A 12842-nucleotide genomic window follows, 5' to 3' on the forward strand; every position below is an offset into this window, starting at 1 on the left:
GCAGGAAGAAGAACACTTCTTTTGATCCAACTACTCTTTCGATCAGGCTTCGCAGAGTTAAGAGACATTAAATTTGAAATTAAAATGAAACCGAAGGAAAATAGAAGATCCAAGAAGAATTAATCCTAATAACACAGGGACAGTAAATTGTAGACCGATGGTGGACCTTGAGAATGTACCCGCCCCCCAAAAAGGTTTAGCCAAGCAAAATTTAAACGGAAAGCTCAGAAAAATACCAAGATGGAGATGTTAAAGAGAATCAAGAAAATTAAAAATAGGTAACTGGAAAAGCCAAGAGAAAATGAAGCTAAAGGAAAGAATGTGAAGGTGGGGAGTCAAGTTTTTTTTTAACTTTTCAAACTAATTAGTCTTTGGATGAAAAGAAGGAACACATGGATATGAAGTCTGCTTAAAGCTGAGAGAAAATGAATAGGGGAAAATAGAAGGCATGTCTCTAAAAAGGCAACTAGAGAAGTCATTTCATGAAGAGAAAGTTGGAGTTTTTTGTTCCCGAAGCTAGAAATGTGCATGCGGGGGGGGGGGGGAGAAGACAAGGAGAAGACAAAACTGTTCCTTCTAATTTCATGTTGGCTCAGGTTGCCTTGGAAGGAGAGAAAGACCAGTAAGATAAAAACTTGCTGAAAAGGCGAATAAAGCATTTGGAGGATGAACCTGCTGATGGCGACTGGAGAGTGACTGCTCAGGGACATGGCAAGTCCAGGATCCTGTGGGAAAATGCTTTTCCTGAGGGAAGTTCCTGAGAGAGTGGAGTGGCTAGAGGGGTGGATTAGGAACTGGGAGGCTAGAGTTCAAATCCTCCCTCTGCCATGAAGCTCTCTATCCCTCAGCCTAACCTACCTCACAGGGTTGTTGTGAGGATCAAATGAGGAAGCAGACTCGAACATCAACTCCACTAAGCCTTTCCAGAAGATCCTGCAAGATTACGAAAAGAAATGGGAAATGGAGCTCAAAAGGTAACTATGGAACAGGCCAGGCAAAATTATCCCTGATGCATAACGTGTCTCTCTGGTGGTAATAACCAAGGTTTTTTGATTTTGATTTTTGCCAAGCATCTTCTAGGAACAGCTATTTAGCACATAGCTCATACAACACAAAGCGTTGACTTTATACAAACAAAAATATACAAAATTCTCACTTTGAAGCGACCATCACAGCTGAAGGAAGGTAGCTATCAAGTACTCTTGTATTTTCAGAGGCAATGACAGGCTCCGATAGTCACAAGTAAACCTTAAATGTTACATCACAATGATAGCAGCAATATAGTTGTATATATTGTGCCTGAAGGACATCTAGGTGAGTATCCCTTGCTTGGCTGGGAAGGAAATTTCTCTTGTGTTCCTTCTGCAACTCTTTGTGCTAAGACTCTTTCAGGTTGCGGTGACGGAGGTGTCAGAAGAGGCCCAATTCTGCATCATCATAATGAGGCTCACCTGCAGGTAGGAGAACACTTCTTCTTTTGTTCCAGCTCCACTTTCCTTCAGGTTTCCCAGAGTTCATTGTACCTGAAGTGAGAGTCACCTGCATTTGGACTGTGCTGCTTTAGGTAAGTTCACATTCCACCACTCAATGATCTTATTTCATGACAATGTTTTTTTTTGTTATTAGTCTCTAATTTTCCCCATTTTCTTTTCTGCTGGTCTCTTCACAGGTCTCTCCAAAGAGCTCCCAACGGTCAAATGAAGCTAGCTTTTCCAGCAGAGTCCCAGAAGTCATGATGGTAAGAAAATCTTTTTTGTTTTTAAAAAAACTCATCTTCTTTAGAGTTGGTGGAAGGTGGTTGGGGACAAACAAGTGACTAGATCACAGACCGGAAAAGGGAACTGCAGGACACAAAGTCACCCTCAGATAGACAAACCGAAGGGTGAACAATTTTCACTCTTTTAACACCAAGCTTAATGGCAGAGTTTTAAGTCTGAATCACATCTCTTTGTTTTGCCCCTGTAGATCAAGGACTCAATCAGCTTCAAACAAAAATGGCGGTCAACTTGTATTCCATGCTTGAAGGACATCTAGGTGAGTATCCCTTGCTTGGCTGGGGAGAAAATTTCTCTTGTGTTCCTTCTGCAACTCTTTGTGCTAAGACTCTTTCAGGTTGCGGTGACGGAGGTGTCAGAAGAGGCCCTATTCTGCATCACCACAATGAGGCTCACCTGCAGGAAGAAGAACACTTCTCTTGATCCAACTACTCTTTCGATCAGGCTTCGCAGAGTTAAGAGACATTAAATTTTAAATTAAAAGGAAACCGAAGGAAAATAGAAGATCCAAGAAGAATTAATCCTAATAACACAGGGACAGTAAATTGTAGACCGATAGTGGACCTTGAGAAAGTCCCCGCCCCAAAAAAAGTTTAGCCAAGCAAAATTTAAACTGAAAATTCAGAAAAAAACCAAGATGGAGACGTTAAAGAGAATCAAGAAAGTTAAAAATACGTAACTGGAAAAAGCAAGAGAAAATGAAGCTAAAGGAAAGAATGTGAAGGGGGGAATCAAGTTTTTTTACTTTTGAAACTAATTAGTCTTCGGATGAAAAGAAGGAACACATGGATATGAAATCTGCTTAAAGCTGAGAGAAAATGAGTAGGGGAAAATAGAAGGCATGTCTTTAAAAAGGCAACTAGAGAAGTAATTTCATGAAGAGAAAGTTGGGTTTTTTTGTTGCTGAAGCTAGAAATGTGCATGCGGGGGGGGGGGGGAGAAAGAAGACAAGGAGAAGACAAAACTGTTCCTTCTAATTTCATGTTGGCTCAGGTTGCCTTGGAAGGAGAGAAAGACCAGTAAGATAAAAACTTGCTGAACAGGCGAATAAAGCATTTGGAGGATGAACCTGCTGATGGCGACTGGAGAGTGACTGCTCAGGGACATGGCAAGTCCAGGATCCTGTGGGAAAATGCTTTTCCTGAGGGAAGTTCCTGAGAGAGTGGAGTGGCTAGAGGGGTGGATTAGGAACTGGGAGGCTAGAGTTCAAATCCTCCCTCTGCCATGAAGCTCTCTATCCCTCAGCCTAACCTACCTCACAGGGTTGTTGTGAGGATCAAATGAGGAAGCAGACTCGAACATCAACTCCACTAACCCTTTCCAGAAGATCCTGCAAGATTACGAAAAGAAATGGGAAATGGAGCTCAAAAGGTAACTATGGAACAGGCCAGGCAAAATTATCCCTGATGCGTAACGTGGCTCTCTGGTGGTAACAACCAAGGTTTTTGGATTTTATTTGATTTTTGCCAAGCATCTTCTAGGAACAGCTATTTAGCACATAGCTCAGACAACACAAAGTGTTGAATTAAAACCAACAAAAATATACAAAATTCTCACTTTGAAGCGATCATCACAGGTGAAGGAAGGTAGCTATCAAGTACTCTTGTATTTTCAGAGGCGATGACAGGCTCAGATAGTCACAAGTAAACCTTAAACGCTACATCACAATGATAGCAGCAATATAGTTGTATATATTGTGCCTGAAGGACATCTAGGTGAGTATCCCTTGCTTGGCTGGGAAGAAAATTTCTCTTGTGTTCCTTCTGCAACTCTTTGTGCTAAGACTCTTTCAGGTTGCGGTGACGGAGGTGTCAGAAGAGGCCCAATTCTGCATCCCCACAATGAGGCTCACCTGCAGGTAGGAGAACACTTCTTCTTTTGTTCCAGCTCCACTTTCCTTCAGGTTTCCCAGAGTTCACTGGACCTGAAGTGAGAGTCACCTGCATTTGGACTGTGCTGCTTTAGGTAAGTTCACATTCCACCACTCAATGATCTTATTTCAAGACAATGGTTTTTTTTAATTGGTCTCTAATTTTCCCCATTTTATTTTCTGCTCGTCTCTTTACAGGTCTCTCGAAAGACCTCTTATTAACAACTTAAGGTTTTCTTTTTTCCTGAGAGAACATTCACAGAATGTTCTCTCAGGTTTTGCTTTTCCCCTTGTTGCATTGCTCCAAAAAAAAAGCAAAAGACACTGGTGTTCGGCGCTCCTGGTTCCCAGGATGGGGTTCAAATCCCTACGGTGTCCTTGCTAACTTCCAATGCAACTATCAGGCCCCTCTGTTTCCCCCTATATCCCTCACTTCCCAACGTATTAGTATGGGAAGGTTTTTTGGTAGTGATTTCAGTGAATAAGCTTGGTTCTGAACTCCACCAAGGCATCTAAGCACCTATTCAAGCAACTTTAGCACTGTTCCGGCTGCTCTAACGATGCTCCCCTGATGCATCACCGGCATCTGTCTCGATAGGCTGGATCATGTGGGTGCTTCCTATCCTAGCATCCCAGGTATGTCTGTCTGTCTGTCTGTCTGTCTGTATTTAATTTCTATACCGCTTTATATTTTTAAGAAAATCTCAAAGCGGTTTACAGAATATTGAAACATCAATAAAACAATTTGAAGAAAGTCAAATATAGAGTATATTGTGCCAGATTTTAAAAATGAGATGCTGGCACAAATGCAAAAGCAGAATGAAAAAGTTGTAGCGGAATTGGGGAAGAACACCAAAATGGTTACATAATTGTCTAGTAAATTAGAAGCATTTAGACATTTCTGCGACAAAATTGGAGGCCAAATCCCAAAAAATTGAAAAAGAGAATGAATAAATTAGAGGGGAACAAGAGATAATAAGGTGGGGGGGATATGAGAGGTTTAGCTGGCAGACAGGATCAAATTGAGGATTGTCTCATGGTCTTAGAGGTGAGACAAAAATCTAATGTGATGCGAAAAAGAGGCCTTCCAGAGGTGGAGGGGGAACAAGTTCTTAAAACATACAAGCCAAGACAATTGCGGATTGATTGGGAGAGGAACAGGAGTATGTTGAAGGATCTATTGACAGTTGCTACAGGGTCTGGTCTAAATCAGCTAAGGCTAAGAAACAGGCTCGAGACTGTTTGGTAACTTTTAACTGTAAGAAACTGAAGCACACTATAGTCCAGAACAATTATGAAAACAGACTCCAGGTTGAGTCCATGTGGCTATGTTTAGAGAGATACCTCCTCGTTTGCTTTAAAAATGCCAGAGGTACTGGTTCCTGACAAACGTCTTGATTAGAGTTAATATTAAATTTAGATGGGAATTCCCAGAAGGAATTTCCTTTACATACAAGGGGGGTGGGGTGGGAAAGATAAAGATTGGTAAATGAAGAGCAGGCACAGGAATTCTGGCTAAAACATGGCAGAGATTTTGACAACCCATATACTCCACAGGACCTGTTGGGAGCATTAGCAGGGGCAGTGGAAGGAGCAACAGCGGGGGAGGTAGATAATTTAGATAACCAAGACAACAAAGACAATACTTTAGGGGGAAAGACACAAGTAAACATAATGGCAGACTTAAAGGTACTGAGTTGGAATGTAAATGGTCTAAACAGTAAAGTAAAAAGGAATAATGTCATGACTACACCGGCTTCCAGGGAAGAAGTACAGGCAGAGGGAGAAGGCAGACAGGAAGAGAGGGGGTAAACGCAAGACTAGATGAGTACAATCAGGAGTCCTCTCCAGCCCGTCTCTCTATGTCGTTTCCTAAAGTGAAAGTGGTAAGATCACTTGCCAACTACTTGATAGACCTGACGGAGCCCAATTTGAGAAGAGCGTTTACTATGGCCCGTTTCCATTCTATACCCACGGCCTTCCTGCATGGGATTTACTCTAAGACCCCTATTACTCGGCGCCTATGCCCATTCACAATGAATGAAATAGAGGATTTTCTACATTTCTTTTTCTACTGCCCCATTTATGAGCCAATGAGATCTAAGCTCCTCCTCTTGATCCCGTCCACCATTACATCTAAAGAAGACTGTTTGAAATTGCTTCTTGTGGACGCAAATCCCCTAATTTCACGTGGGGTGGCAATCTTCATAGTGCAGGCTCTGAAACGCAGGGCTACCCTGACAGGGTAGTGTGTCCTAGACCTGGACCTGTTTTAATTCTCTCTATTTCATTTTTAACTGAATGTGCCAAGCCTATTTTGGGCTATTTTATGCTTTACATATATCTCCATATTAGATTTTTGGTGCTGGCGCCTAAATCTTTGCGTTATTGTCTTAGGGTAATTTAAATGTTATTACACCAGCAATATCGCCTTGAATTATGCTTTGTTGCTTGTCTCTGGCATTTTGTATTGTTTTTATTTTGCTATGGCTGTATGCTAACGCAATAAAGGTTTGAATTTAATTGAATTGAGTCCTCTCCCCAACCCTCAGGAATGTCGACTGGAAACAACCCTGATGGACGCAGCAGCCGCAGCTTGGAGAGCGGGAACGAACATGGAAGCTCCGTGTCTGGGAATGAGGAAGGGGAGGAGGCTGACCCCCTTAGCCCCCGCTCTCGTCGAATAGGCGGCCTTCAGGACACATAGCGTCACAAGAGGAGGCTGGGCTGGTTTTGGTTTTGCTGGAAGAAGCCTCGTCAGTAGGAACATCTTCACTGATGGACGGACGGCAGCGTTCACCGCTCCATGAACTCTGTTGGTTTCTTTGCAATAAATATTCTTTCTAATTAACCACGCTCGTTTGTTTCCAAGACTCCCTGACAAATAAAATTGAACATATAATTCCCAAACAAAATTTATATGTAATTTGTCTTCAAGAAACACTTATAGTGAGCAAACATAATGGGCAGGTTGCAATCCACCTTCACCTTTGGCTCATTAAATAATCTACGGCCTTTTAAGCTGGGGAGGTTAGTGCTACTCTGGTATGCATTTTTGTGTTTTTATATTGTAAACTTCACTGTGATCTTCAAATGAAGGGCGGTAGAGGAGGAGGAGGAGGAGGAGGAGGAGAAGGAGAAGAAGAAGAAGAAGAAGAAGAAGAAGAAGAAGAAGAAGAAGAAGAAGAAGAAGAAGAAGAAGAAGAAGAAGAAGAAGAAGAATGCTCTGGTGTGGATTCACTCTTAGTTTAGACAATGGTTGTCAGGGTTGGGAAGTGTGTGAGCAGGCATTGAGAATGAATAGGGTAGCCCTCATGCCAAACACCAATGGAGGAAGTGGGAAGATTATTTTCAATTATTCCTCCTTCCCCATGTAGCCCCTGACCTTGTGACAGGGCTATCTACCCAGGGATGCGAGAGGTGCATTGCACCCGGGCTCCGAATTCTGTGGGGCACCCACTGCTGAAGCCGCCTAAGCTGTTAACCGCGACCCCCGGGTGATTGCGTTCAATGGGTCATTTCCGTTCTCTATTGCGGAATAGTTGCAGAATCAACGTATCCGGAGCCACCCCCTAGTGGTGTCTTTCATTTTAGCATGATCGCAAAAATGGAAAGACTGAGGTATCATAGCTGCTTTTTACTTTTTCATGTTAGCGGCCTTTGGTCTTTGGTGTTGCCCTCCTCAAAAGCTCAACAACTCTGAGCTGCCCCTCTTAAAATGCTCTACAGCTTTGAGCTGCTCCCCTACAAAAAGCTCAACAACAACTTTGACCTCCCCCCCCCAATTTGGGGGTGCTGGGTGAATTTTTGCACCCCAGTGCTGCATATGCTAAAGACGGTCCTGTGCACAGCCTCTGTGACTGTGTAGAAAGATGTGGTTTTATTTATTTATTTATTTAAAAATAATTTTCTTATTATTAAAGAACATTTATTAAAGTTGGGTATGTTTAGCCTGGAAAAGAGGAGATATAGCAGCCATCTTCCAATATCTGAAGGGTTGTCAAATGGAAGATGGGGCAAGTTTTTTCCCCCTTCTCCTCTAGCTGGTAGGAGCTGAACCAATGGTTTCAAGTTACAAGAAAGGAGATTACTAAACATCAAGGAATAACTTTCTGACAGTAAGAGCTGTTTGACTGTGAAACAGAGGCTGTGGACCTTCATGAGAGGTCTTAATGCAGAAGTTAGATGGCCATCTGTTAACGGCAGTCCTTTCTTCTAGACAAAAAAAGGTACCAGTACTCACCATGAAATTGTTACAGTAAGTGCCATACTTTTAACATTTGGCGGGGGCAAAGGTATCCTTGAGTTCCCGCAGAAAAAAACACCACTGGTCATGGGTGATTTAGTTGGGATTCCTGCATTGCAGGGGGTTGGACTAGATGGCCCATGGGGTCCCTTCCAACTCTATGATTCTATAAGGCAATATACCTAAAGAGGATGGGGTGGGTATTATCTAAGTGACCTAACTGCATTACTGAAGCAACATGTAGAACAGGGGTCAGCAAGCTTTTTCAGCAGGGGGCCCACAAATTCCCATGCCCCACAAATAACCCAGAGATGCATTTTAAATAAAAGGACACATTCTACTCATGTAATAACACGCAGATTCCCGGACCATCCACGGGCCGGATTGAGAAGGCAAATGGGCCTTAGGTTGCCTACCCCTGATTTAGAAGGTTTGGTCCCTGGTCTTTGTCAAGGAAATGTCTTGGGCAACTCCCTCTAAGCAACACTGCTCTCCACACTGGGGAGTGCGGACACACACCTTAAAAGCAGCATCCTTGCTCTGCTCTCCATAGCCTATATTTTCTAGTCCCGATGTATCCATCCTTCTCTCCCTTTCCTGCATCCACCCTCAACCCCTTCAGGCCAATGATACATTTTCCTCCTATGTATAATCTGCACATGATGGAACCAGATCTCCCTCTCTCTCTCTCCTTAATGGTGGGTTCATCTTGTTTTGACTTACCGGTAGATCCACCCACAGAGAGAGAGAGAGAGAGAGAGAGAGAGAGAGAGAGAGAGAGAGAGAGAGAGAGATGATTCTTGCATCCTGTGTCCAGTTTCTGAACATCTAAGGCTTCAGTCCTAAGCACACACTGCCATGAACATGACATTAAAATCCCCATGACATGCCAAACTCTCATATTAGGCTAAGTCAGGAATCAGGCAAAATGGGGAAAGTCTTGGAGACAGAGAAGTGTTCATTTGTGTAGCTTATTGCCCTTATCTGCAATCACTTGCCCAATGATAAAGTGTTTTATATGTTAATGTTTTGTAAACAAACACAAATATTAATACACTAGGGGAGTGCTTTGTGACTTGGCTGCAGTCTTGAAGCTGCTGGTTTTTGCCTAGGTAAGCAATAATCTCTCTTTTAGCACTGGGGAAACCCAGCCAGATGGGTGGGGTATAAATAATAAATTTATTAAAGTATTATTATTGCTTATTTCACTATGAAAAATCTGGGGTGTAATTCATTCGACACATGAACTTTTCCCCAGTTAAATGCAATTTAATCTTTTATTTCTCGATTCTTACACAGACACAGACCTGGGATCACAAGAATACTGCAGGCTAGAAGTACTATCGAAATCTAAAGTGTCTGTGGCGCCGTAGGTATGGAGTTTAACTTGGGAGATGTCAGTTCAAGTATGCCCACAGCCGGAGGGGCCTTGAACAAATCCCTGACAAGCCTCAGTTCTTCCATCTTTAGAATGGGAATAATAGTGATCTGGGCTCATATTAGAAAATGCAACCTTGGCCAGCATGCTCTTTGCAACAGGGTCCAGTTTCCCTCTTTTGGCTGAGTGGGACTAAAGTTCCAGGGGCAACTCTACTGGGTTCAGTTTCCTTTGAATGGGGAAGCATGGGAGACTCATTATGGTCTCTTTGTAATATTTCCTTCATTTATGAACATGCAAGCACTGCAGGTGCCCAAGTGGAGGCAAAAAGCAGACACTGCTACATGGAGGCAAATCCGCCTCCGTACCACCGTACCATACCACCAACTCCCCTGCCTTCAGACAACTCCAGGCAGCCTCCCAAGCACTCATCTCAGCCGCAGCCCTGCAGATGAAATGACCACTCGTGAAATATCTACAGACTTTGGAAAGCAATGGAAGCTTCCTTTCCAGGGTGAATAGCAGCGTAAGAGCGGGGCAGCATTTTCATCAGCTTGAATGAATGCTTTAAAAAAAAACACCACCAAACCCATTCATCTGATCCTGTTGGGTGGGGGGGAGCCTGGAAGTTGCATTAAATAAACCAGGGGTTCCCAACAAATTTTTTTCAAGGACCCCTCATCGAGCCGCTATTGTGACAAGGACCCCCATTAATTCCTAATCCTAAAATTAAAAAGTGAGAGCCAAATTAAGAGTCTTTTTATATTTTATATTTATACGTTTTTTACAGTTACAACAGAGTACTCCATCAGTATAGTTAGTTTTAATTTTCAGTTCTTAATGAGATGAGTTAAATCTGTCCTTTGAGTCCATTATTTCTGAAATATTAGGTTCCAAACTTGAAACTTTCACTCTGAAATCCGACTGCATGTCGAGCCGATTCCTATATTTGTTTTTCATGAAACACATGGAAGAAAATGCGCCAGGGAGGAGGGAGGGGAATGGAGAAGACAGGGTACCTGCGCAGTAGCGCACAAATGAAGCCGACGCGCGCAAAGCATCTTGGGGAGGTGAGCGTTAGTAGAATGCGCGCGCTGCCTCTTTGCAAAACAGTAGTGTTTGTAAAGCGCCACCTAACGGCATACAGCAGAACTACTGCCTCTATCTAATTCTAGTTTTGCGCTAGACTCTGCTCATTCAGGAAGCGGCCAAAACAAAAAATCTGTTATCATACGAAATATATTTAATATATTTTTTATTCTAATAGCATCTTGCGGACCCCTCTGGCATAGCTCGCGGACCCCTGGGGGTCCCCGGACCACCTGTTGGGAACCACTGAAATAAACAAATAAAACTTGAACTGTTAATTGCAATTAATACCAGGTCTAATTTGGTCTTCAAGCTATTTTGCATCATATCCCAGATTCTCATTCAAAATCAGTTTAAGCAAAACTATAGGAATTGATTATTACAAATCAATCAGCAAATTCACAACCGTACAGTGGTACCTCAGGTTAAGAACTTGATTCGTTCCGGAGGTCGGTTCTCAACCTGAAACTGTTCTTAACCTGAAGCACCACTTTAGCTAATGGGGCCTCCTGCTGCCGCTGCGCCGCCGGAGCCCGATTTCTGTTCTCATCCTGAAGCAAAGTTCTTAACCCAAGGTACTATTTCTGGGTTATCAGAGTCTGTAACCTGAAGCGTCTGTAACCTGAGGTACCACTGTACTTCTAATTTAAACAACAATTTTCTTTCTTTTAACCATGCTTGTTCGAATTTGTAGTTCTGTTCTTTTGTATTAGGAAAAATAATGCCTTTTTGGAAGACCTTGTCTCTGATCTCTATCCTGGTTAGTTTTATCCATCTTTCTGTTTTTAAAAAGGAAGGCAATAACAACAGCACACATCATGGCGATTGTCTCTCAGATGTATACTGGACCTCCGGTAAAAACACAAACCCCAGTAGATTTTGGAATATTGTGCCTTGTCATCTCTCGCAGACACCCTTGCAACGCAAGCTCACTTATGCGTTCTCTGTCCTTCCCTCCCCTCTTCTCCCAAACAGTTATTGCATTTTCGCTTTCTGCAGCATCCATCGCCATGGAGACATAATGACTCATTTAGGAATTGGAGCGGGCTGTGGCAGGAGGCAAGATGGGATTGGCCTGGACTCAGCCCACAAGAAAACAGATGCGTCCCCACTTCCGATGTTGCTCTTGGGGTCCAAAGAGATGCAGAATTTCTGAAGACCACTTGCAGCACATCCACACTCCAGCCAAAGCCCCTCTGTTAACAGCCCACAAGTCCCCACGCAGTACCTCCCCTGCTCTCCTTGTCAAGCCACAGGCTCCCTGCGTCTGGCTTGGATGCCCCTTCTCTCTTCCAGCCTACAGCAAGCAAGGGCCGCGTGAGTGGATGCTGAGCTCTCCTGGCCTGTTTCCCATTCCGCCTCAAGTTAATGGCTCTTTAGAAATCTGTAAGTAATGCTAGCCTGGCCTGGGGCTCTGGGAGGCATAGCCCACCCCTGGGAGACTGGCTCTCACACTCTCCTAAGTGGGATGAATTACTTATGGTTGAATCCATTACCTCTTATGCTGCTGTTGTGTCTTTTGGTCTCCCACACAGCTCTCTTTGAACCGCCTGACGTCGCTTCCCCACAGCCAGCCCCTCAAATGCGGCTGCCTCTTGTGCTCAACTGGCTCTTCAGTGGGTGATGGTGGCACAGCTACCCTGTGAGATGGGGAAAATAATTAGACTGAGAACTCCATTGTCAAATGCTGTCACACCGCTCCTTTGGGACTACTGTTTTGATTAGGGTCTAGGGTTGCCAACTTCTTTTTAAAAACTGCTCCTGTATCTTGAAGCAGTTGCTTGATCTAAAGCAATTAGGACAATGGGAAGGTGCCTTATACTGAGTCAGACCATTGGTCTATATATCTTAGTGCTGCCTACACCAGCCGTCCCCAGATGGGTCCCTTCTTTTGTAATATACAGTTATTGATTCACAAGGGTTAACCTGAGCGTAGGTTGCCAGTGGATGTGGCTTAGCAGGCTCTCAGCAGGCTCTGCTCCCTTTCCCCTCTCTCTTTGTGCTTCCTGGAACAAGCAAGAAGCCATGCGACCTGGGCTCGCTGCAAGTCAACTGAATCTCCATAAAATGAGATTTTTATAGCCTGCATCTTTGCTAATCCAAAGACTGCATGATCCTTTTCGTTAGAAAACCAAGTTCTTTGCTTTTTAAGTCATTTGGAAGCTTTTTTCATCTTTATTTCACTGTCAACGTGTAGATACTTTTTTGATACAACTTCTGGGAACTCTGTGAGTGATATATTCATTTATTTGCAAAGTGTCTGTGATTTATTCTAGCCTAAGTATTTCCATGGGAAATGTTTGTTTAAAGGTGGGTGAGGGCAGATGAGGGCAGATGTAGAATCTAACCAAGTTTAAATGCACTTAGAGCAATCGGCATCATGTTAACTTGGCTATGGAACCAACACTCCAACACTCTCCAGATGTTTGGGACTACAGTTCTCATCATCTCTGACCAGTGGGTGTGCTGGCTGAGGATTGTTGG

This window comes from Zootoca vivipara, chromosome 16, assembly GCF_963506605.1.
Source record: "Zootoca vivipara chromosome 16, rZooViv1.1, whole genome shotgun sequence".
Classification (NCBI taxonomy): domain Eukaryota; kingdom Metazoa; phylum Chordata; class Lepidosauria; order Squamata; family Lacertidae; genus Zootoca; species Zootoca vivipara.